Source organism: Ranitomeya variabilis, chromosome 8, assembly GCF_051348905.1.
Source record: "Ranitomeya variabilis isolate aRanVar5 chromosome 8, aRanVar5.hap1, whole genome shotgun sequence".
NCBI lineage: Eukaryota > Metazoa > Chordata > Amphibia > Anura > Dendrobatidae > Ranitomeya > Ranitomeya variabilis.
Window position 1 is genome coordinate 205149198 of NC_135239.1, and position 26025 is coordinate 205175222.

Sequence of the window (26025 nt, forward strand, 5' to 3'; positions counted from 1 at the left end):
TTTTCTAGGATTTCCTCTGCACTTTTCCTATGTGAGACAATGTGTAGCATCCAGGACTATGATAAGTCATGGTGGATTTAAAGAGAACATATACAAAAAGTATTTTTTTGTGTCTCCCTGCATTGTGTTACTCATCTGTCCCAGCACCAAGATCTGAATTCTTCTTCCCAGGCGGCCATCTTCCTCTGTACTAGTGCGTGCACCTGTGAGGTCACTCCAGGAGGCCTTTAAGAGAGGGTCAAGTGGTGTCTTGCCACCTGAGTAGTCAGACTAAGAGCACGAGCTGCTGCTACCTGCTGCCATCTGTGTTGAGCCACAAGTTCACAAATCCAGCTCTGCTACTATCGCAAAGTTTGCTACCAGCCCGCATACTTGGCTCTGCTGTTCATGGTGCTACTCCGCACACTTAGCTCTGCTAAACAAAAGGGCTTGACTGCTATTCTACTTGCACATTGGCCTTTGCTAGATGAAGGTGCAATGGAGTATATCTAGCTACACTCTTTCATGCTTCCCCAGGTGTGCGGTCTGGTTATCCTGTTCCACACGATCTAACTGTGCCAGCGCATCTGGTCCGAGCTGTTCATCCCAACCTGTGGCTTAACTAATCTACCTCACCAGGTGAGCCATAACACACTGTCAGCTGCAACAAATGGAAGCGAACAAACTTGTGAAAACTTTTGTGAAAAGTCCTCTTTAAGATACCAATGTATTCCCACAAATAAGTCCAATATTCTGGAAGGACACACATTTCAGGATCATGTATGGGATATTGATGGAAAATTCCTTAAAGATGGTGTCCCTTTTAGACAATCTCTTCTTTATAGAACGATGAAAACACTGCTGAAAACGTACCGTAGTTGTTAAAAAAGTGATATTACATGATGCCCAAATGGATAAGCAACCACAATACACGGATATACTGTCTGCCATGCTGAGTAATGAGCGATTTTCATGACCCCCCCTTATAAACAGGGATTTTGGTCCGAACTTGGCCTAGTGGGACCACCATTTTTTATAAACGTGAATTGCAGTTCCGTACATCTTTCCTCTCGCCAATCGAAATTATACATGGAAAGATCCCAAGGCAGCGAGTCCTACTCTTAGTCACTCGCAACTTTTTGGCCGGTCACACCGAGTGTGGTGCACTTATGGTCATGTACAGCTTTGGAGCCAAACTGTGCGCCAACATGGCAGAGGCATAAATCAGGAACCCAAATAAAAATGGAAAACGGGTTTTTTTTTTTTTTTTTTAACCTGAAGATATCCTCTTTAGTAAGATCTATAAATATTGAAGCCATAAAAATGATTAAGAACGATCATGGCGGATTGACAGGTGTACATGAAACTTTGTTAAAGGGGTGTTCTATCTTTAAAAGCAACAGCATAGACTAAGGTATCCCTTTAAGTCGTAATCCATGAAGATCTGACTTTTGGGACATCCATTGATCCTAAAAGTAAAAAGGGGTCAATGAATTGGTTTAGCCCCTTCAGTTTTTCTTGCATAGCTGTGCATAATTCAAGGGCCTATTCTCTGCTCAGAATAATGTTCGGAAGAGTCTTCATTATGAAGATCTTGGGGGTCCCAGAGGTCAGGGGGTCCCCTTAACTTACTTAAGATGACATGCAGTGCAAAGGAGGTTTCCAAAACATGTATGGCACTGGGGAAATCGTGTTTTCATGGAAGATTTTCCAGTTTACACGTCTGCGTAATTCTGCGTCTGACTCATGAACGGGCCTTTTCATACAGAACCCTGTTTGACAACACTAAGATTTTTTTTCCCAGCATGTTAGCTGTGGGGGGCCCTGGAAAAAGGTGTCACATGTAATGCACGGTGCGATGACTACGGTGTTTTTTGTGCGTGTGTTTGTGTTTTTTTTTGCTTTGCCCATGGCTACATCCATTAATCACTGCCTTATCCCATCTCCATCCCACAGACCGTTCTCAAGGCAACCATCAACCAAGTGGGCCATTTTGCTGACATCACAGAGAGGAGGGGGACGACGCATACACTCATTGAGGATGATGATGACAGTATGGTTCTGTGCTGCTGCCGATGATAGGGGCCTGCATGTTATGCGTCATTATAGTAATTCGTCTCAATAGAAGAGAGAAAAAAAAAGAAAATTAGTGTGGAATTACCCCAGCGCAGTCTGACTCCACTTGTCAGATTCTTTCCACTATGCAATCAGTCCTCCTCGCAACGCACATCGCACACAGTAACTTTTTGTGATCTATGAAAATATTGGCGACGCGGTGAGTCAGGCTGCAGTCCGCACTGATTACTTAATGATGTCTATGAGTCCGGCTGGAGTGTTTTCACTCTGTGCCGGGAAAAGGGTTTTCTAACACTTTTTTTTCCCCTAAAATGTAGAATATTATGTCTCATTCGCTTCTCTGCCAAAGTGGAGACAGACGTCTGAGTATAAAATTGTAACTACTGAAAAGGGGGGCTGTAGTGCTGAATATTCCAATGTAAAGACCATGACTTACACATTTGGCGGTGCTGGGTAGCATTAGTGAAACGCGTCAATTTTGGAGGGACTGGCGAACTATACAACGTGCTTAGATTTATCTGTAATTTTCCCCTATGGCAGAAGGATCAATCTTTTGTGATCAAGGAAGATAAGCGGCTGACAGGAACCTACAAGTGGTCTATTCCGCTCTTACAATACTGAACACATGAACAATCGTCTGAGTGTGTGTCACGCCGGTAACTTGCACGGTTTCTCAGCGCTGTACCATTCACTGCGATCACCGCTCTGATTCACTGCGTTCACCGCTCTGCACCTCCCAGTGTCAGGTTGTCTCTTGCAGGACTCCCAACACTGCTGCATCCTCATATTGCTGGAGAGTCTTCACCTGGCTTTAGGCATGGGGAGCCAAACGTCGCACAAATTCAAGCCGCTGTGTTCTGCAGAATTTTGCTTCTCTGGCCTATCCCCTGCTAGCAGGGGAAATATTGGGCAACTCCTTTCTCCACATCTTGCCTGAACTTAGGTTCCTAGTTTTAGTCAGTCTCTAGCAGTCAGGCAAGGTGTATGTTTGTTCTGACTTGCCTGTTACAGTCGTGGTTTTGTCGCTCGATGTGTCTGACCTCTCCGCTACTGATCCTGGCTTCGTATTTTGATCCTGTGTTGCTCGCCCCAACCTTGGACTGTCTGACCACATCTTCTGTCTTTGCGCTTGGTGCTTCATGTTGTGCCTTTGACCCACAAGTCAGCAGCTGCAGGCCTGGGGACTGCCCTGGAGTGGAGCTTGGTGACTACCCAAATGGCCCAAGCCTACCTCACCATCAGAGGCTCTAGTGAAGAACAATTATTCACGCCTCTCCAGGGTAAGCACTCAACGTCGTTACAGTGTGCATGTGAAATAAGGCTCAAGGTTGAAAGCTGTAGGGGCAAACGTGTTGTAGAGCGAGCTTTTGGACTTGCTGGATGCTAAGTCACACAGTTGTTTTTGGGTGAGCAGTAGCCACAAGATATATCTAGATAGATAGATATGGGTTCAGTAGGAGCCACTCGTGCTACATTGTCCTTCTTCGTTTCGTAACATTAGTTGTTCAGATCCATAAAGGACAGATACGGACGTGAAAGTCTGGGCATTTAAAATGATCGTTATGAAAATATTCAGCTTGGAGAATTTTCCAAAATGTTTTTTTTCCAGGTCAGTCGTGGAGGCGGCATGATGCATAAAAGAATCTTTACTTGTTGAACACAAGCTGTAGTATTTACCGAGCAATATGAGGTGTCTGGCTCACCAAGAGCAGCACATCACGACTAAATGAGTCAGGACATGGAGTTCCTTCTATGACTATGTAGTCACCGTGTTCTGGGGATACCAGTGTCTAGCCGATGCCAAGCTGAGAGCCAAATACGCCCACCCTCCCACAGAAGGGATTTCTGAAAATGCCAAGCTCAACAACAGAAGCTAATAAGCTGGGTTATTCATGCGTTTGCTCCGTACTGCGTGCCAGGTGCCCATGTATCTCGCGATGCACCAGTCATGTAGATGGCACACAGTGCCCATGAAGCCTGGTTTCTGTTATTTGTACATTCTCTGTATATTGAGACTAAGTAATACTACTGGTTTACTCGCATGTGACCATAGGTCAAACGAAACCCAAACTTGCCAACTCACAAGGGACATCTTGGAAGTCTGTTGGAAATAGGGGAGACCTCCCCAACTTTCAGAAGAGATGGAGGACTCCCCCCAAAAAAACTTAAAAAGTTAAGTGTGTGGTAATCCTAAAGATTTCATTAGTTACTCAGTAATCCCCAACATGCACAAGACGTTTTCAAAGTTTAGGATTTCTGCTGAGGAAAGAGGATTTGCGAAGAGATCAGAAGGAGAAGGAATCCCAAACAAGTTAAAGATGACTTATTAGAAAAGTATGCGAGGGGGGATTGCAAATTTCTTTTCTCTACCGAGATGACCTCAGTCGAGATGACCTCAGTCGGGACCACCAGATTGGCTTCTATGCGATCTGTAATAAATAACAGATGCTGAAAATTATAATACACAAGAAAATCGTAGCAATGATGGAAACCGTGAAAAAGTCACCTGAGTGAGGTGTAAAAAGAGCTTAAAAATGCACTTTTTTACTTACGCAGCAAATAAAATATAGAAATAGAAATAAAAGACAGCTCCCTGTGACCAGGGTAGACATAACGGACGACAGTATTGGAGCACATATGCTTAGAAGTTCTCGCAGAGAGGCACAACATTTGACCAGTTTCTCATCAGGGAGAGCACGGTCTCCGTTAACCACACTGGGATCTGCGGTGGTGACTTTCACTCTCAAAACTATGAAGACTTCGGGTTTTTTTTACTCCAGTTCTCTGGAAACTTCTCTCTCCCAGACGTATTAGAAGTTTTCTTCGGATTTCACAATCAGCATCAAGTTGGTAAAGGGGAGGACTCTTTCTTCCGCAACCTTGGACTCCTAATTGCAGGAAGGATTCCGCCATCATCTTGGGTTTTCTTAATTCTGCAGCTGCTCCAAAATCATCTCTCTAATTCGATAGCCACTTACAACTCTTTGGCTAGTGCTTCAAATAACCGACTAGCAATTGGTGGGAAACCATCACCAGCAACAAGAGGGTCATGTTTGTCATCACTTTAATATATTTAGATTCTGTATTGCTCCTTGCAAAACATCTCGGCACTTCTCTATGGTACAAGTTTGGGGGTCTCTACTATTTCACACTCACCAGTTGATGACCGTCATGGTCTTCCATGTTGTTCTTGGGGCTTAGGACTTAGCTCCTTTTGAGAGCCACCTCTTCTGCCTTCAACACTTCTTCGACAGCGACGCACATGGCAAACAAGTATTTACAGTCTCTTAAAGGGGACGAATCTCATTTGGCTTTGCTCCGCTGTGGAGGCTCCCAGGTCACACTACGAGCTTACGATAATATATGAATCAACCATTTCATTTTTCCTGGACACAGCAGGACAAGTTTCTGACACTACAGACCCTACACCAAATTCTAAGCTTCCATCATTGGGGAAGTAATCTGATCGACCCCAAGGATCTATGGTGAGGTCATACATACTATCCACACAAGCATTTCAGTAGGGTCCACCATATACAGACCTCGTATAGTGCACAATATAGCTCCACATTGTCCAACATAGACACATGCTGGATGTTTGCCGGCCTCCTTACTTTCTGTTGCCTTTCGTGTCTGTAAAGAATTCTCCTTTCTCCTCGGCCATACAACGCTATGATTTTTTTTTTCCCCCCATTTAACAACCTACGTAAAACCCTGACATCACTGACCCGGGCAGAACAATTAGATAGCGTTATGCCTGTAATTAGGGACATACACCCCTGGTCTACAAATAGGTATTATTGGCCAAATTCATTAAGCGAAGTTGTGTTGTGCATGCGTCACGGCTCTCCTGGACACAGAGGAGATTACACGGAGATATGAGCGTTGTGATGTCTGACATCTTAATGAAGTCTGTGAGTCACGAGCTCCTAGCAATGACAAACCCTGTGAGGGCTTGTTTCTGTGGTGAAGGGTCCGGGATAACGGGGCGAGAGGTCCTGTTTGCAGAATGTATGATCCCCTGGGAAAAACATGTGGTAGATAGAGGAGTGCCGGCTTCATCTGCAAGGTTATACGTCACCGACTTGTATCTTTTGAGTCACAAATATATGTCAATCCCAATTTGGAGGGATTTTTTTTCTTGGGGGGGTTGTTAAAAGATTTAGTTTAATGGTTTATATACATAAAATGGGTAACATTTCAATTCCATAGTATAAGTAATCATGAGTTAAATCCCTTATTATACTCCAGAGCTGCACTCACTGTTCTACTGGTGGAGTCACTGCATATAAACATTACTTACCCTGTACTGACAACTTGTATTATACCCCAGAGCTGAAACCACAATTCTGATGGTCGTTGTTAAAAACAATTATCAGGCTAGTGGTCTGTTCAAACAGATTTGCCAAGCTCCTATAAAGTAGAAGGACAGATGGCATTTCCTACGAAAGATGAAAACATACATAGCTCCTGATATAACCACACTTCCACAAGGTAAGATCTGGGCAGATACTGAATAAGAAAGGAATGATTGGAGATTTCAGCTCCGGAGCCTTCAAAAACGAAAACGAAGCTATAGGCTTAAAACTCCCATTTCTTCAAGTTTTTTGGTGGGTTCCTATATTACAGTAGATACTCAAATCGGAGAAACTACCTTACCTTGTATTACTTCAGTCCTTAGTGGGTCAGACCACTCATCCAAATAAGTCCCATGGCTTATGACTCGATCATGGTGGCTCTACTTTGTTGCTGCCTTTAAAGAGTCATTCTGGAAACCCATCAGAACCCCGCCATGTACAATGGAAATTTTTTACACTTTCCCTTTTCACAACCCACTCTAGGTTCGGCAGGGTTAGTCCATGTATGACCGTCATCAGACCACCAATGCCTCATTTACCGAAGGTAGCCAAGGAGGTGCCCAGATGTTAGCCATTCCCATCCCGATCCTTTGGCTTGATCCAATCAGTAATTGTCTGTGAAAATGCATAAACCTATTTGGAGGATCTCCATGAACTGAACATGTGAAAGGACGGCGATCCCTACGGCATTAGTGAGGTGTAGGAGATCTAACCAGCAAGTCCTGAGGATGGGCAAAGGCCCACTGGTCATTGGTGTTGGCCTCGCTCTATGGCCATAGTGGAAGGGGTCACCAATAGCAGATTACCCTTTTAATTTCCACACAGATTGGTTCTGTGGGTCAACCAAAACTGGCCAAACCCAGATAATTATGGTTCAATATTGAGCACTTGCCCCATTTGCCCACCTATAACCAGACCCAAATAAGAGACATTAGACATTGCAATCTACCCCAGTATCCCATCTGGCATTATAAAAAAATAAAAATAAATAAAATTCAGAAATGCAGCTGCCCAAAAAAGAGCAAATACCCAGTAGGTAGTAGGTGACCACGTGTGATCAGAGCGAAGGATTATATGAAACAAGTGGCTTCCCCTTTAAAGAAACAAACAGACTAAAACACCGCCAAGTAGGAAAATATCTATATATAAACAGACCTAAAAATAAATCCCTTGCCTCATTTATTGTGTTCCGCAATCAAGAGAAATATGATTACTAAATGAATAGTTATCACTCTCGTCTGGAAGATCTCTACAGCCGACAGGCCAGAAAGCACGCCTGCAATTAGCAAAACAGCTGTGCAGACGTCTAAGGCGGGAGAGCGGCAAACGGCTTATTCACAACTGGTCACATCACATCTATCCATCGTCCGATCTTCATATAGGACCGGGAAAAGAGAGGGATTACTAATGTGATGTGTGGAAAGGCAGAATAGTGAGTGCAGCTCTGGGGTATAATACTGGATGTAGCTCAGGATCAGTAATGTAATGTATGTACACAGTGACTGCACCAGCAGAATAGTGAGTGCAGCTCTGGAGTATAATACAGGATGTAACTCAGGATCAGTAATGTAATGTATGTACACAGTGACTGCACCAGCAGAATAGTGAGTGCAGCTCTGGAGTATAATACAGGAGGTAACTCAGGATCAGTAATGTAATGTATGTACACAGTGACTGCACCAGCAGAATAGTGAGTGCAGCTCTGGAGTATAATACAGGAGGTAACTCAGGATCAGTAATGTAATGTATGTACACAGTGACTGCACCAGCAGAATAGTGAGTGCAGCTCTGGGGTATAATACAGGATGTAACTCAGGATCAGTAATGTAATGTATGTACACAGTGACTGCACCAGCAGAATAGTGAGTGCAGCTCTGAGGTATAATACAGGATGTAACTCAGGATCAGTAATGTAATGTATGTACACAGTGACTGCACCAGCAGAATAGTGAGTTCAGCTCCGGGGTATAATACAGGATGTAACTCGGGATCAGTAATGTATTAACCAAAAACACCCCACTTTTTACACAGATTAATGTGTATGGGCAGCTATTCGATACGTTATAGGTAAACAGCGCCCAATTTTGCAGACAGTAGTCTGATTTGCACAGCACTTTCTTCTATTTGCTCATTTGACCTTATGCCATATGGAAACCAGATCAGCGTCTCATTGCTATGCAGATACATCAGCCCTCTGTCTTTTTCCAGACTGCAGTAATTATCTCAAGTCTCAGATTTTTTTATTACCCAACACTCTGCTGAGCGCCCGATAAGAGGCAATCTCTACTGTAAGGGAATCAGCTGTAGAGTTTGTATTGTATGAAAATGTATTACGGTGAGAGGGGGACTCCAGGGAGCCGAAATATAGGTAAAAGGGCAGCAGTCACCCAGACATGACCCCGGCATTGTGCCCTAGACTAAGTTATGGCGCTGGGGCTCCCTTCTGTCCTACAGAGGACTGCACTCCGGCCAGATGAACTTTTCTCTTTTTGCACAATTCAGTCTAGAACAGTTGTCTCCAACCTAAAACTTTGAAACTTAGGCAAAACTACAACTCCCAGCATGCCCTGACAGACTGAGGTGCAGCGCCCTTTTACAAATGTCGTGTAAATTAGGTGGTGGTAACACCTTGCGCCCCCTCGCCCCACCATTCACAAACATAAACATAAATAGGGCCCCTCTTTATCAGACAGAGCACTTTCAGGGCATGCTGGGAGTTGTAGTTTTGCAGCTATTAGAGGTTATAATTTGGGGGCCACTGCTCTGGACTGTGAGGACAGCCGGTCAGACTTCTATTTATTAGTGATTTTTTAGGTACAGTGCCCAGAGGAAGTAGGTGGGGGTCTAACCCTTGGGACCATCACCTTTGCTGAATGTGGGGTATCCTGATCCCATTTTTGGGGGGTAGAGAGCAGGATCTTCATGAACAATTTGACCCCATAAATATGAATGGGATAGTGAATGCTCTCTGGCCAAATATTGGGACTTGGGGGCCAACTCGTGGCAGGGTCCAGTCCCACACATGAGCCCCTCAGGGTAAGTTCATTACATAGGATGGGATTATATATGGGTATGTAAGCACTCATAGTGTTCATGTATCTATGACAGGGTGCATGTAAGCTGTCCTCGCTGATCATACTCTGCGGCCCTATTGGGCGTCTGCGATGCCATAATTTGGCTTTAACGCTGTTAGTTCAGCTCATAATGCATAATGCAGCCAAGATCTGTAATACAGGACCTCCAAATGATTGACAGGGGAGCTGGACAGCAAGTGTTCAGTTCTCCTGCAGCTCCCCCACAGGGAAAATGAGGTATTGCAAGTTGCCTATTAAATCAAAGCACATTACCGGACGTGTTGGGTCCTCCAGCAAGAGAAGCTTTATAGAAACCAGTTCTAATTTCCTTCCTCCTAATATGACGTAGCACAGGCGTCACGCACCCGTAGTTGATAATTGACTTTATCCTATTTCGGTCCTTCCGTTAATACGGGTGATTATCTCTCCCTCCAGTGACACATTGTAGCCTCTCTGCAGACTATTGTGAGCGGCTTCTCCGGGCAGAGAATGAGGTCAGGGGCTCAGGAGCAAACACCGATCATTTGTTTTGCATTCTGCCGCTCTTCAAAGCTCAATTGCAAAAGATGTTTTTCTTCTTCGCCGCTTATTTTTCTTTTCCATTCCAAGCAGAGAAAAAAAACAAGGGGACGATCTGTAGGGTTTATCATCAGTCAGTGCAGAGGATTCATGCAGAGCTGAGGCAGAAAGACCCCGCGAATCACCAGAAACATTCCCAATATTTGCCTTTAATTACAACTTCCAACCCATTAATAACGAGGGCACTCGTGTGCACCAACTCCTATATAGCCGGCAAGCATCCGAGAGCTGTGACATAGGAAGGCATCACAGGGGAGAGAATAGGATGGAAGTGGTCCATTACAATGTTATATTTTCTTACACTGCTCGTGTGGGTGATTAATAAAATGTTAAAAATACTCCAGAACAACAAGATTATTAAAGTAACCGTTCCTCTGATTATAGCAACTCCGCAAAGTGAGTCAGGATCAGTAATGTAAAGTATGTACACAGTGACTGCACCAGCAGAATAGTGAGTGCAGCTCTGGAGGATAATACAGGATGTAACTCAGGATCAGTAATGTAATGTATGTACACAGTGACTGCACCAGCAGAATAGTGAGTGCAGCTCTGGGGTATAATACAGGAGGTAACTCAGGATCAGTAATGTAATGTATGTACACAGTGACTGCACCAGCAGAATAGTGAGTGCAGCTCTGGGGTATAATACAGGATGTAACTCAGGATCAGTAATGTATGTACACTGTGACTGCACCAGCAGGATAGTGAGTGCAGCTCTGGGGTATAATACAGGGTGTAACTCAGGACCAGTAATGTAATGTATAATGTATGTACACAATGACTGCACCAGCAGAATAGTGAGTGCAGCTCTGGAGTATAATACAGGATGTAACTCAGGATCAGTAATGTAATGTATGTACACAGTGACTGCAGCTGCAGAATAGTGAGTGCAGCTCTGGAGTATAATACAGGAGGTAACTCAGGATCAGTAATGTAATGTATGTACACAGTGACTGCACCAGCAGAATAGTGAGTGCAGCTCTAGAGTATAATACAGGAGGTAACTCAGGATCAGTAATGTAATGTATGTACACAGTGACTGCACCAGCAGAATAGTGAGTGCAGCTCTGGAGTATAATACAGGATGTAACTCAGGATCAGTAATGTATGCACTGTGACTGCACCAGCAGGATAGTGAGTGCAGCTCTGGGGTATAATACAGGCTGTAACGCAGGATCAGTAATGTAATGTATGTACACAGTGACTGCAGCTGCAGAATAGTGAGTGCAGCTCTGGAGTATAATACAGGAGGTAACTCAGGATCAGTAATGTAATGTATGTACACAGTGACTGCACCAGCAGAATAGTGAGTGCAGCTCTAGAGTATAATACAGGAGGTAACTCAGGATCAGTAATGTAATGTATGTACACAGTGACTGCACCAGCAGAATAGTGAGTGCAGCTCTGGAGTATAATACAGGATGTAACTTAGGATCAGTAATGTATGCACTGTGACTGCACCGGCAGGATAGTGAGTGCAGCTCTGGGGTATAATACAGGCTGTAACGCAGGATCAGTAATGTAATGTATGTACACAGTGACTGCAGCTGCAGAATAGTGAGTGCAGCTCTGGAGTATAATACAGGAGGTAACTCAGGATCAGTAATGTAATGTATGTACACAGTGACTGCACCAGCAGGATAGTGAGTGCAGCTCTGGGGTATAATACAGGGTGTAACTCAGGATCAGTAATGTAATGTATAATGTATGTACACAATGACTGCACCAGCAGAATAGTGAGTGCAGCTCTGGAGTATAATACAGGATGTAACTCAGGATCAGTAATGTAATGTATGTACACAGTGACTGCAGCTGCAGAATAGTGAGTGCAGCTCTGGAGTATAATACAGGAGGTAACTCAGGATCAGTAATGTAATGTATGTACACAGTGACTGCACCAGCAGAATAGTGAGTGCAGCTCTAGAGTATAATACAGGAGGTAACTCAGGATCAGTAATGTAATGTATGTACACAGTGACTGCACCAGCAGAATAGTGAGTGCAGCTCTGGAGTATAATACAGGATGTAACTCAGGATCAGTAATGTATGCACTGTGACTGCACCAGCAGGATAGTGAGTGCAGCTCTGGGGTATAATACAGGCTGTAACGCAGGATCAGTAATGTAATGTATGTACACAGTGACTGCAGCTGCAGAATAGTGAGTGCAGCTCTGGAGTATAATACAGGAGGTAACTCAGGATCAGTAATGTAATGTATGTACACAGTGACTGCACCAGCAGAATAGTGAGTGCAGCTCTAGAGTATAATACAGGAGGTAACTCAGGATCAGTAATGTAATGTATGTACACAGTGACTGCACCAGCAGAATAGTGAGTGCAGCTCTGGAGTATAATACAGGATGTAACTCAGGATCAGTAATGTATGCACTGTGACTGCACCAGCAGGATAGTGAGTGCAGCTCTGGGGTATAATACAGGCTGTAACGCAGGATCAGTAATGTAATGTATGTACACAGTGACTGCAGCTGCAGAATAGTGAGTGCAGCTCTGGAGTATAATACAGGAGGTAACTCAGGATCAGTAATGTAATGTATGTACACAGTGACTGCACCAGCAGAATAGTGAGTGCAGCTCTAGAGTATAATACAGGAGGTAACTCAGGATCAGTAATGTAATGTATGTACACAGTGACTGCACCAGCAGAATAGTGAGTGCAGCTCTAGAGTATAATACAGGAGGTAACTAAGGATCAGTAATGTATGTACACAGTGACTGCACCAGCAGAATAGTGAGTGCAGCTCTGGAGTATAATACAGGATGTAACTCAGGATCAGTAATGTAATGTATGTACACAGTTACTGCACCAGCAGAATAGTGAGTGCAGCTCTGGGGTATAATACAGGCTGTAACGCAGGATCAGTAATGTAATGTATGTACACAGTGACTGCAGCTGCAGAATAGTGAGTGCAGCTCTGGAGTATAATACAGGAGGTAACTCAGGATCAGTAATGTAATGTATGTACACAGTGACTGCACCAGCAGAATAGTGAGTGCAGCTCTAGAGTATAATACAGGAGGTAACTCAGGATCAGTAATGTAATGTATGTACACAGTGACTGCACCAGCAGAATAGTGAGTGCAGCTCTAGAGTATAATACAGGAGGTAACTAAGGATCAGTAATGTATGTACACAGTGACTGCACCAGCAGAATAGTGAGTGCAGCTCTGGAGTATAATACAGGATGTAACTCAGGATCAGTAATGTAATGTATGTACACAGTTACTGCACCAGCAGAATAGTGAGTGCAGCTCTGGGGTATAATACAGGATGTAACTCAGGATCAGTAATGTAATGTATGTACACAGTGACTGCACCAGCAGAATAGTGAGTGCAGCTCTGGGGTATAATACAAGATGTAACTCAGGATCAGTAATGTAATGTATGTACACAGTGACTGCACCAGCAGAATAGTGAGTGCAGCTCTGGGGTATAATACAGGATGTAACTCAGGATCAGTAATGTAATGTATGTACACAGTGACTGCACCAGCAGAATAGTGAGTGCAGCTCTGGGGTATAATACAGGATGTAACTCAGGATCAGTAATGTAATGTATGTACACAGTGACTGCACCAGCAGAATAGTGAGTGCAGCTCTGGGGTATAATACAAGATGTAACTCAGGATCAGTAATGTAATGTATGCACACAGTGACTGCACCAGCAGAATAGTGAGTGCAGCTCTGGGGTATAATACAGGATGTAACTCAGGATCAGTAATGTAATGTATGTACACAGTGACTGCACCAGCAGAATAGTGAGTGCAGCTCTAGAGTATAATACAGGAGGTAACTCAGGATCAGTAATGTAATGTATGTACACAGTGACTGCACCAGCAGAATAGTGAGTGCAGCTCTGGAGTATAATACAGGATGTAACTCAGGATCAGTAATGTATGCACTGTGACTGCACCAGCAGGATAGTGAGTGCAGCTCTGGGGTATAATACAGGCTGTAACGCAGGATCAGTAATGTAATATATGTACACAGTGACTGCACCAGCAGAATACTGAGTGCAGCTCTGGGTATAATACAGGATGTAACTCAGAATCAGTAATGTAATGTATGTATGCACTGACTGCACTAGCAGAATAGTGAGTGCTGCTCTGGGGTATAATACAGGATGTAACTCAGGATCAGTAATATAATGTATGTACACAGTGACTGAACCAGCAGAATAGTGAGTGCAGCTCTGGAGTATAATACAGTAGGTAACTCAGGATCAGTAATATAATGTATGTACACAGTGACTGAACCAGCAGAATAGTGAGTGCAGCTCTGGAGTATAATACAGTAGGTAACTCAGGATCAGTAATGTAATGTATGTACACAGTGACTGCACCAGCAGAATAGTGAGTGCAGCTCTGGGGTATAATACAGGATGTAACTCAGGATCAGTAATGTAATGTATGTACACAGTGACTGCACCAGCAGAATAGCGAGTGCAGCTCTGGAGTATAATACAGGATGTAACTCAGGATCAGTAATGTAATGTATGTACACAGTGACTGCACCAGCAAAATAGTGAGTGCAGCTCTGGAATATAATAAAGGCGGCTCTGGATGACCAGGTATTGTACAGATACTGCCCATGGTAATATGTTAGGGCAGATAAGACTATATTTTAACACTCATTATCACGAGTAATCTTTCTGGAATTACGTTCTGTATGATTCTCCCAGTTTCCTCAGCACCTGACATCACATTGTGACAGCCCTGTGAATGACACATTCTGGAATAGTAACTCATACACCCGTGCAGAGAAGGATATATTGCATGCACCCTGCGTGGACTGTTTTACAAGAAAGATTTATTTGCACATTTTCTGCTCGGCAGTCCAGAAAACTGACATCTCAACATCTCCAGCAATCTTGACGCGTTTCACATCCATAACCTCATCAATTCTTGCATAAATGAAGAGGAATTCCGGCTGTTTCCCTCCCGCGGAGTTTTTCTGGTATCTTGCATTGATATTCTGACGTTTGTACATTTAGGCAGTGGGTATTTCCTGTGGTAGATTTGTAAATGTTACGTCCTGGAAAATGTTATAAAATACGCAGAAGCCGTGCGGACCCTGAATAATCCATGCCAGCCACTGACTACTATGTGCTGACACTGCCATCCCCTCTACGCAACATGTGGCCATACTGTACAAGAGCACAAACATCGCAGGGATCTTGGTGGTCTCCCACCAGACACATCAGAACTGAACATATTCAGCGAGACATTAAGATGGTACATTATGGGGCCCGTAAAGTCCCTAATAACAAACTGCAACTTGGAGACAATTATTCACAGGACTTGCCCTTTAAAGAGATTAAAGAGATTGCTGGAAATAAAAAAAAATGGGGCTTCTCATTTCCCCCCCAGAAACAGCATTAAACAGGATTGGTCACAGACAGCAGAAGACCCCCATACAAAATAATATGGGGTCAGATTAGAGCAACCCTCACATTTGTAAGCTCAGTCTGTTATGTAGAACCCGTTTTTACTGTGACCGTGGCCCCCTTTTGCCCCCCAGGGCCCTGAGCCACTGCATAGGATGCACTACTTCTCTGTCTACCCCCTGACATCTATCCTGTCCCCAAACTTTTTCTCACATCACAGAAGACTTGACTACTGCAATACCAGACACAACCAGTGAACAGGAGTGGTGCTGTTTAGAAGTAACATGTCAGCCATTCATTTTATTTTATTTTTTTATTCCCGGTAACCAGTAGCAGTTAGAGCATGCCGAGGGTTTTAGTTTCACCATCACTAGAGCGCACCAGTCTGTCTCCCATTTCTGGGTCAGATAGTGAACAGACCCTTTTATCTAATTTCCAATAACACCCCTTAGAGGGATTAATCAATCCACTAAAATTACACATTGGTAATACAGATATAATTGGGAGGAGTCTGACCAGTGGGACCCTCACTAGGCCTGAAAATAGGCAGTTAACTGGTTCATGCAGCTTTACATGAACACCCGAGCCTTACACTATGGCTGGTCCAAATAACTAAAGCAATTGTTACCATCCACCTCTTGTGTCTCCCCTTTTCCTCATAGATTGTAAGCTTGCGAGCAGCAGGGCCCTCATTCCTCCTGGTATCTGTTTTGAACTGTGATTTCTGTTATGCTGTAATGTCTGTTGTCTGTATAAGTCCCCTCTATAAGTTGTAAAGCGCTGCGGAATATGTTGGCGCTATATAAATAAAATTATTATTATTATTATTAAAATAGAGATTTAGTGACCCCAGCGTCAATGAAACAGTGGTGCGTATGCTTCAATGGGAGCATACGTGACTACGACTCCCATGGATAGTAACTATAATGGGTGTAGAGGATGCAGGGCTCTGGAGCTGATAGTATTGCTCTTCTCATAGGTCAAAGGATCCATTAAAAACCTGTAATTGGGGGTCCTGTTAGAGATTTTGTATTGGGACCTACAAGCTTCGCTTCAAGTTATGCCACTAGAAAAAGCCAGAGGTAATGCTAGTGTAACACCCCAGGTAACCGGATGTTACAGTGATGTTGCCTTCCTTTCGGGGTGGGTGATGTCATACCTGGAGGCAGGGAGGATTCCCTTTAACAGGTAATACACCTACATGCAACACATTCTGAATCCAGGCCAGAAGGGGGAGCTCTGAACCCGGATTCAGGGGAGCTTCCCCAGATATAAATATTCTGGTCTAGAGGAGGAGTTGGATCAGTTAGAGAGAGACAGTGAAGTAGGGAGAAGTGAGAGCAGAGAGTGGGGCCGTGCAGCCACATGTGGTGCTGCATCTCCAGGAACAGAAGACAACCAGAAGGATTGCATTGCTAGCAAGTGTTGGAGGGGAGAAGCAAAGGAGAACAAAGGAGCTGGAGGGGAACTGTGACCGGGCACCCTCTGAGCTGAAGCGCAGGAACTGGGCATCGGGATCCCGAGGCTGTGTCGTACTTCACGTTCCACAGCAGAACCGGAAGGACAGTTGATTGTAAGTCGTCTGTCCGCACCCACACCCGAAGGTGCAGCAGTACATAGAGCCCGGGTCGTGATGGAGACCCTTTAAAAAGGCTCGCATTGCCCACCATACGGGGTACTATCCCAGGACAGGAGAGGACCTTGTAAGGAAGCCACAGGCAGCAAGGAACTCGCCTAAGAGTGCGAAAAGGAAGGCTTACAAACCTCACCTGGGAGAGGGATCCACCATTGCCTAAAGGCCGACCGGACTACATCACCACCTGTTGCTGGTACCCTGGATGGTGGCTGTCTACAATCAGTAAACCAGGTAAAGAGATTGCAACCCTTTGTCCTCCATTTATTTCCGGCACCACGCCATCCCTGCCAAACACATCGGGAGCCCTGGGGACCCAGCTTCACCTGTGGGAAGCGATACCATCTTTGCTGCAGTACCATCACCCCCAGAGGACCCCTTTAAGCAGCATCTGTCACCCCTGACCGAGTACCACAGGTGGCGTCACAAACATTTCCTATTATTACAAACTTTATTCAAATCCCTTTAAAGACCGTCCCTTTTACTTGGGCACCCAGGGCCACGGACCGGGTCCCTGCCACATGACCACCCCTTTAACGACGACCGGACCCGGTACCGAGTACCCCACAGCCCTGGCAGGCGTTCCACTTGGGACCCCCATTCTTAGACTCTATGGGGTCCCCAGCCGTTTAGCAGCCAATCACTTTTCATTTTCTATTTTGGCAGAGAATTATTGGAAAACCCCTTTAAGTCAAAATCACAAGCTAAATTTTACCTGGATGTAAAAGGGTTTAATATTGAACGTGGTTGTAAATTGCCTTTTACGTCATCAACATAAAAATAACCTAAAAGCACAAAATATAAAATGAGGAAGAAGAACAAGAAAAACCCCATCGTTGTAATATTTATTTTTTTTTGTAAAACACAAATGCTTAAATTAGCTGAAAGCACAATAGATACTACACCCCTCCCCAACTTCCTCCCCAACCATTTGCCCCTCCAGTAACACAAGGCCTGTGTTGTGATAAGAGCGGAAAAACAAATGAGGGCCATTCATGAGCAAACAGCGAGGGATCAGTTCTGAGGAAATCTCCCCGCTACAATAACAGATCTGTTTTGTTTCACAGCGATGGTATGAAGCCATTTCATCACTTGTGAACTGTCTCTTAGCAGGATGGAGCGGTAAACATGGGGGCAACGACTGACCGCGGCGAACACAATGGACGATGGCGGAGGTTTGTCTCTCTTCTTTGAAGTCGAGAAGCTTGTAAGAGTACAATATCCGTCATGGGGGGGGGGGGGGGTGTAGTTTTAGGTTGTAAAAAAAAAACTTAACCATAAAGTTATGGAAGTAACAGCAGAACTTTTAAACCACACTGATTTCTGGGGGCGAATAGAAATATTCCCATTTACATCTAGAGGCTGAAAATCCTTTGTCCAAACTGAGACCTGTTCACTGCTAATATACTTTGTTTTGTCATTCTTAAAAAAATAAAACAAATAAATAACTTTGCTTGCTGACAATGAATGGAAATATTCATATTTATATCCAAAGACTGAAACATGGTGCAATTTATATACTTTGGGCCTTGTTTTCGTAAGAACGTCTTTTTAGATGCTGATGTTAATCCCAAATGCAGGAGCAAAATTTAGCAAATTTATTAGTAGCGCACCTCTTGGATTTCTTGATTAGTACACAAAACTGCAAATTTTGCTAATTTTTTAGCAAGCATGCAACTTTTTTTTTTTAGACGTCATTAATGTCCCTTTTGAATCTCGATCCCTTTCCATTTGTGAGAGGCCTGCTTTCTGTCCATCAATGGTAATGATATCTACATCCAGAACCTGAAAACGTAATAGTCTCCGATTAGTGGAAGACTCTTTAGTATACGAAAAGTTCTAATTTGTAAAAAAGTTCTGCACCTGTGTCTGACAAGACACTACCGAGGCAGGTTTTCAGGTCCTGGCTCTAAAGAAGAATGCTTCTACTCACTGACAACAAGATATATGTATGTAGAGGCATATAAACGTTGTATAAAGTTCCATAGCCAAATTGTACAATGACCTCAAAAGTTAAAGGGTTCATTAAAGGGGCTAATGCAGCACTACTCACTCCCGCATAGGGAGGTGGACGGTGACAGTGACATCTCCTCGCGTGTTTGAGCTCAGGTATCACTTGTCCTACTGTAATGAAAAGGGCAGATGTGCAATTCCAGCCGCTGGAAAATATGGAACCTTGCAGACGCGTAGATATGAAGTCACCATCCCACTCACCTCCCAAGGCGGAAGTAAGAAAAATTGGATTGCACCTTAAAGTGGTTTGCCCTAAAAAAAAATGTTTCAGTTCACTTCCGCATTGGCAGACGAATGGTGCAGACAATGACGCTTTATACATACCTGGCAGGAAGCGTGAACTATTATACGGTATCCAGCATGATATGCGCTGATTGTGCATGAATTGGCAGTAATTGCGACTTCGGCAATGCTCACCTCCCACTGTAGAACTGAGTCCTGAAGGAAAAAAAAACTTCTTTAAAATGGCAACTCATGTCACTATGCCCCCGCTACTAGCCAAAAAGAAAGTCACTTTGGAGGGCACAGAGGTCCCATGCACTTCATGGTTGGCCATCTATGGTTTAGAGTTTCTCAACTCCAGGCCAAGTTTTCAGGATATCCTTAGTATTCCACAGGTGATGTAATTATTGTCTGAGGAGGTTCTGCAATTATCACCTGGACAATACTGAGGAAATCCTGAAAACATGACCTGTTGGTGGGTCTTGAGGACTGGAGTTGAGAAACACTGACTCAGACCCTGCCACAACCAGTTGCTGAAACAGAAGGAATCACCTGACATTTGTTTCAAGGAAAAGTTACCTTCAGGAAATAACACATTTAAAGCCCATCCAGTAGGACCCCCCACCGTCCTATCCCCCCAAATGGATGTGCATTGTTCAGTTTTGCTGAAAAGGAACTTCCAATAGAGGCCATAACATTACTATGGAAAATTATCTCTGTTCTAAGCCGACAGCCAGCAGATAATCTGATAGAAATGAGGAACATGTCACATAGGAATGTGTTACATCCGCTGCAATAACCAGCAGGGAAACCACCAAATTATCTGAAAAATTTCAGCCAAAGCTTTGTTTGTTTTGTTTTTTTTATTTCCCTCTGTGTCATTTTACAAAACACTTACTGTACTTACGACTAGATCTAGATGAAAATGTATTCATACTTTTTCCGGGAAGAATAAAAGAGGAACAGCTGAATGTAGAGTCTAAGAAAAGATGTTCCAATATTGATATGCTATGACAAAAGAGGCATGTCAGTCCTGTGGCCCCATATACTCAAAGTCTAGGAAGCAGAGATAATGGGGTCTTTAAAACCATAGAGCAAATTTAGAAATTCACTGTTTATTTTGTGCCCTGCCTAAAATAATAATATACGAAAAAGTCAATATTTTGAGCTCTTTTTTTCATTCCCTCTATATCAATGGCAACTTAGGAACAACAAACAGATGCAGCAAAAGTGTTTTGGGTTTTTTTTCATGAGTCCAAGGCAGAACAGGCCAAGAGTATAGCTGAACATCCAACAATGTAGCAGTTAGGTTTGCCACAGAGTCAAAGGCAGAAATGGCCTAAACTCTAGGTCATTTCTGCCTTGGACTCTGCGGCAAACCTAACTGCTACATTGTTGGGCGTTCAGCTCTTGGCCCTAGAGTATATCTGAATACCCAACGATGTAGGAGAACAAAGTTTGTCAAGTAAATCAAGGAATTTCAGAAAGAAAGAGCAGTCTACACAGTAGTGGTTTGGCAACAATCCCCTGAATAAGAGACATGCAAAGGACTCCAACAACCAGCTTCCCATATCTCTGCTTCATGGCCTCTTATGGTTGCAATGCAGGTGAAGTGGGATGTTTGTATTAACTTATGCCAATGTGAATTTTTAGCTCTTAAGTGGAGTTAGGCTTTAAAAAGACCAGGAAATACAGAAGGATGTGAGATTTCACTGTGGGAAAATGGAGACGGTCAGGATTTAGGCTACGTTCACATTTGCGTTGTGCGCCGCAGCGTCGGCGCCGCAGCGCACAACGCAAACGAAAACGCGGCAAAACGCACGCTAAAACGCTGCGTTTTGCGCCGCATGCGTCGTTTTTGGCCGCAAGTTGGACGCAAAAAAAATGCAACTTGAAGCGTTTCTTGCGTCCAACGCTTGCGGCCATGCGGCGCAAAACGCAGCACAACGCATGTCCATGCGCCCCCATGTTAAATATAGGGGCGCATGACGCATGCGGCGCCGCTGCGGCGCCCGACGCTGCGGCGCTGACCGCAAATGTGAACGTAGCCTTTAAAGGAACGTCTTGCGAGGGTCTGGAGATAAGTGTTCCGATATATTTGGCAAGGGTTGAACTGTCTTTTCTCAAAAGCCCCATTAGAACTTGGCCCTAATGGACGACGCCTGGAATGTTACAATAAGGCATTGCAGAATGGTCATTGAGAATTCTTTCCGACACGGAACTCAATGGAACAAGTTTCCTCTGCTGCCGCAGAATGACGTCACGTGTAAACAGAATAGTCTTTCCATGCCATGTTTCGCTCGACGCTTCTTTAAACAATATAACACGGCCATTTATAGGTCGCTGCTTTTCCATTTTAAGTTATTAGAATAACAGAATCTTTTTTTTTTTTTTGCTAGATGGTGGGAGATTTCCAATGTAATAAGCCAACCTCATGTCTCCCAAAATAAGCCAAGCTGTGACTAAAGGCTTGGGGACCCAACTACGTCCATTTTATGGGCTCTATGGCCCAGGAAAGTGATGTCACAAAGGATTAGAGGTAGCCGACGGCCATGGTAGGAAGGCACATTGTCCGACGCTGGACCTAGGAGAGGTAAGCATGTTTGGAGGCGCAGCGCCCTTAGGCTCCAAAAACTTAGGAAAAAAAAGAAAGTACATCATGTTGTATACAGCCTTTTTTTATGGTTTAGTGCAGTCGGGGGGGGGGGGGGGGGGGGGGGGTAAGTATACCAGCGTGACATAAGTCAAAAAGACAACCATCAGGTGATTGGCACATGTGCTGTATGCATTTTCTTATCACATAGACAAAACTGACATGGAAAATACAGTGTGAACACACCTTAATAGTAACAATACTTGGACCTGCACCAAAAGAACATTGGTGACTTAGGCTATGCTGCCACTAACAAAACTACTTTAAAAAATGTGCACAGGAACAGCTGGAATGATTTATTAAAACAGTCAGAAAATGTGGCCATTATGACCATAGAAACCAATCAGAGTGCAGCTTTCATGCCTTCAACTGCTCTGGAAAAATGAAAGAAGCATGGTGATTGGTTGCTATCGACAACAAGGCTAAATTTTCTGTCAGGCATTGAGGCCTAATGGACATTTACAATCAAATTAGGCAAAAACATTCCTGCAAAGATATGAACATCGACTTTGATAATTTCAGGAAGGTTTAGCCCCCCCTGGAAACCTCCGACTCATAGACCACCCATTTCTACTGTTTAAAAAAAAAATAAAATCTAGCAAGTCACGGCTAATGTGGGATTGCTATGAATTCTTTTCAGACCCAGAAGTAGAGATTTGTCCAGTTTTCCTTCTATTGTCGCATATGTCGCCATATTTGGAAAAAAAAGTGCTGTAAACACGACACCCTCAATGCAGGGTCACCGTTATCCATCTTCCCCGTATTCCTGCATGCTACACGATGGCATAAAGATATATATAGATATACTGCAGCAGTGCTCTAAATTAGGTTATGTGATACCCTACATAAGAGAACATGCAGTGCTGATAGGGAACACATCTTTACAGGGGGGAGTCGGACTGAGGAAACACTTCCCGGACTGAGGAAAGGTCAGACAATTGCACCCGGGTATCCTTCAGATTAGTAGTTTACAACAGTAGGGTATTAAAGCAGAGATATAGGCCATTGTTTAGAAACAGTATAAGCAATGTGGTCAAGGAATTACGTCTGATAAATCAGCGCTGACGAGGAGGCAGCATTGTAGTGTTCTGCGTACGTGTGGGGGTCAAACACTTCTCCTGCTCCGTTGGGGTGGGATTGGGGTTAAATGTCACCTGTATTAGGTTGCGGGTTTATAAAACGTGAATGGAAACTTCATCAGGAAAGATTAATGCAATTACACAATTGTTAATGTAATGCAATTACACATCCTGACCGCCACAATCTGTATAAAGCTTATTTTTTGATAAATATAAACCTCTGCAACCCTAATTTACTTGTATGCAAAATATAAAGCTCAGCTTGCTGTCAGTGAATGCAAATATCTCTGTTAAGAGGGTTATCCAGCACCTCTCAATTGATGCAGGTGTCGATTGTCACTACCAGATCTGGGCCAAGTATCCTGAGGTAATTAATACGACAAGTGGATGTTACCTGCAGGAAAGAACTGACAATCAGCCTTTCTGTATGACAGCAGGCCTCTCACCTCTTGATGTGGAAGTACTGGATAACCCCTCTAAGTGCTTATGCACACAGACGCCATAGAACAGTGCACTTCACTAAGGTCATATGGTTCCTCCAGATACATTACCATATGAACTCCATGCACTCATGGAAAATCAAGGCATAGTCTGTTAAAGAATAAATGCTTCCAGTGGAGACTATGAATATTGAGACACACGGAGGCACAATGAAGGCCTTATCACCTTCATGAAGCTTACATTATGGATTGGTACTAAATGGAGGAAGGCCTAACAACATGGCTGCCTGGTGACAAATTCTGCATACTGGTAATTTTGACAGGATCCCAACATTTTCATCAACATGATCTTTCCATTTATAGGCTGTCAGAGACATTGAATACATAGAATTGACACACAAAGTAATCGCACTATTTTTTGAGGAGTTGAAGCGGAAGGTTTGAGTGTGTTTTTTCCCATCTTAATTGAATTGGACATAGCCTAATTTGTGAGGTACTCCATCAGAATCCGCTTCAAAAGCAGCAACACGCACTTTTGTTTCCATTCCCCAAAAAATAGGCAAAAAAAATTAACGTAGCCTTACATAATTAGTAAGCTTTATCCACAGTGGCTTGGTAAAGTATTCACTCGCTTTGCATTTTTTGTGTTTTGTTACCTCACAACCTGGAATTTTTTTTTTTTTTTTTAGGGTTTGCATCAGTTCATGTAAAGATCATGCCTAGAAATGTGAACATTTGGTTTTCTTTTTATTGTGAAGCAAACAACTAATAGAACAAAATAACTGAAAACTTCAGTGTGTATAACTATTCAACCCTTAGGGTAAGTTCACACAGGGTGTTTTTGCTGCATTTTTTCTGCAGCAAAACCTGATCTTCTTGGCAGGAAAAAAAGCAGGTTTAGGTGCGTTTTTTTTTTCTCTCTTTGTCAATGCTAATGTCCTTGGATTTTCAGCAGCAAAAACGCAGCACATAATGATACCTTCGTTTTTTTCAACACCCATTCAAGTCAATGGGTGAAAAAATGCAGCAGAAACGCTGAAAGAAGTGACCTGCTCTATGTCCAAAAAACGCAGCAAAGCGCAAAATACAGATCAAACAAAAAAACAATGTGTGTGCATGAGATTTCTGAAATCTCATAGGAATTGCTGGTATTGTAAAAAGCAGCTGAAAATTAGCATAAAAAAAGCAGCAAAAAAACGCAGCAAAAAACACCCTGTGTGAACTTACCCTTAAAGTTAGTAATTTGTAAAGCCTCCTTTTGCATCAAGTAAGTCTCTGTGTGCTTTTCAAGCTAGATGTTTTCTCTGGTGAGCAGCAATCTTCACGTCTGACCACAGATTCTCAATTGGATTACGGTCTGGGCTTTGACTAGGCCACTCCAGAGCATTTACATGTTTCCCCTTAGGCCATGTGCACACGTTCAGTATTTTTCGCGTTTTTTTGCTATAAAAACGTGATAAAAACGCTAACATATGCCTCCTATTATTTACAGTGTATTCCGCATTTTTTGTGCAAATGTTGCATTTTTTTCCGCGAAAAAAATCGCATTGCGGAAAAAAAAAGCAACATGTTCATTAAAAATGCGGAATTGCGGGGATTCCGCACACCTAGGAGTGCATTGATCTGCTTACTTCCCGCACGGGGCTGTGCACACCATGCGGGAATTAAGCAGATTATATGCGGTTGGTACCCAGGGTGGAGGAGAGGAGACTCTCCTCCACGGACTGGGCACCATATAATTGGTAAAAAAAAATAATTAAAATAAAAAATAGTCATATACTCACCTTCGATGGCCCCCGGAGTGTTCCCGCTTCTCACCGCTGCATGCTGCCGCTTCGGTTCCTATAGATGGTGTGGTTCAGGACCTGCGATGACCTCGCTGTCTTGTGATTGGTCGCGAGACCGGTCATGTGACCGCTCACGTGACCGCGACGTCTTCGAAGGTCCTGAACCACACCATCTAGGAACGGACGCCGCTGAGATCGGCTGTTTGCGGAAGGTGAGTATAACCATTTTTTTATTTTTTTTATTATTTTTAAACATTCTATCTTTTACTATAGATGTAAGCATAGCAAAAAGTTGGTCACACTTGTCAAACACTATGTTTGACAAGTGTCACCAACCTGTCAGTCAGTTTTCCAAGCGATGCTACAGATCGCTTGGAAAACTTTAGCATTCTGCAAGCTAATTTCGCTTGCAAAATGCTAAAAAAGACGCGAAAAAAACGCAAAAAAAAAAATGCGGATTTCTTGCAGAAAATTTCCGGTTTTCTTCAGGAAATTTCTGCAAGAAATCCTGACGTGTGCACATACCCTTAAACCACTCGAGTGTCGCTTTAGCAGTATGCTTTGGGTCATTGTCTTGTTGGAAGGTGAACCTCCATCACAATCTCTAACCTTACACACAGACTTTGCTCAACAACATCCCTCTATTTCACACCATCCATCTTCCTCTCAACTCGGACGATTTTCACGGTTCCTGCTGCTGAAAAACATCTCTGCAACATGATGCTACC

At 43.5% G+C, this 26025-nt stretch overlaps 1 long non-coding RNA gene across 1 annotated transcript in view; it reads right to left on the bottom strand.

The window, feature by feature from the left end:
- LOC143787609 (uncharacterized) overlaps positions 1-19550 on the bottom strand; it is a 135855-nt gene extending 116305 nt beyond the window's left edge. The window contains exon 1 of the long non-coding RNA XR_013218415.1: positions 19441-19550. This is a non-coding gene — a long non-coding RNA (uncharacterized LOC143787609). The remainder of the gene's footprint in view (positions 1-19440) is intronic.
- Between the last annotated feature and the right edge of the window lie 6475 nt (positions 19551-26025).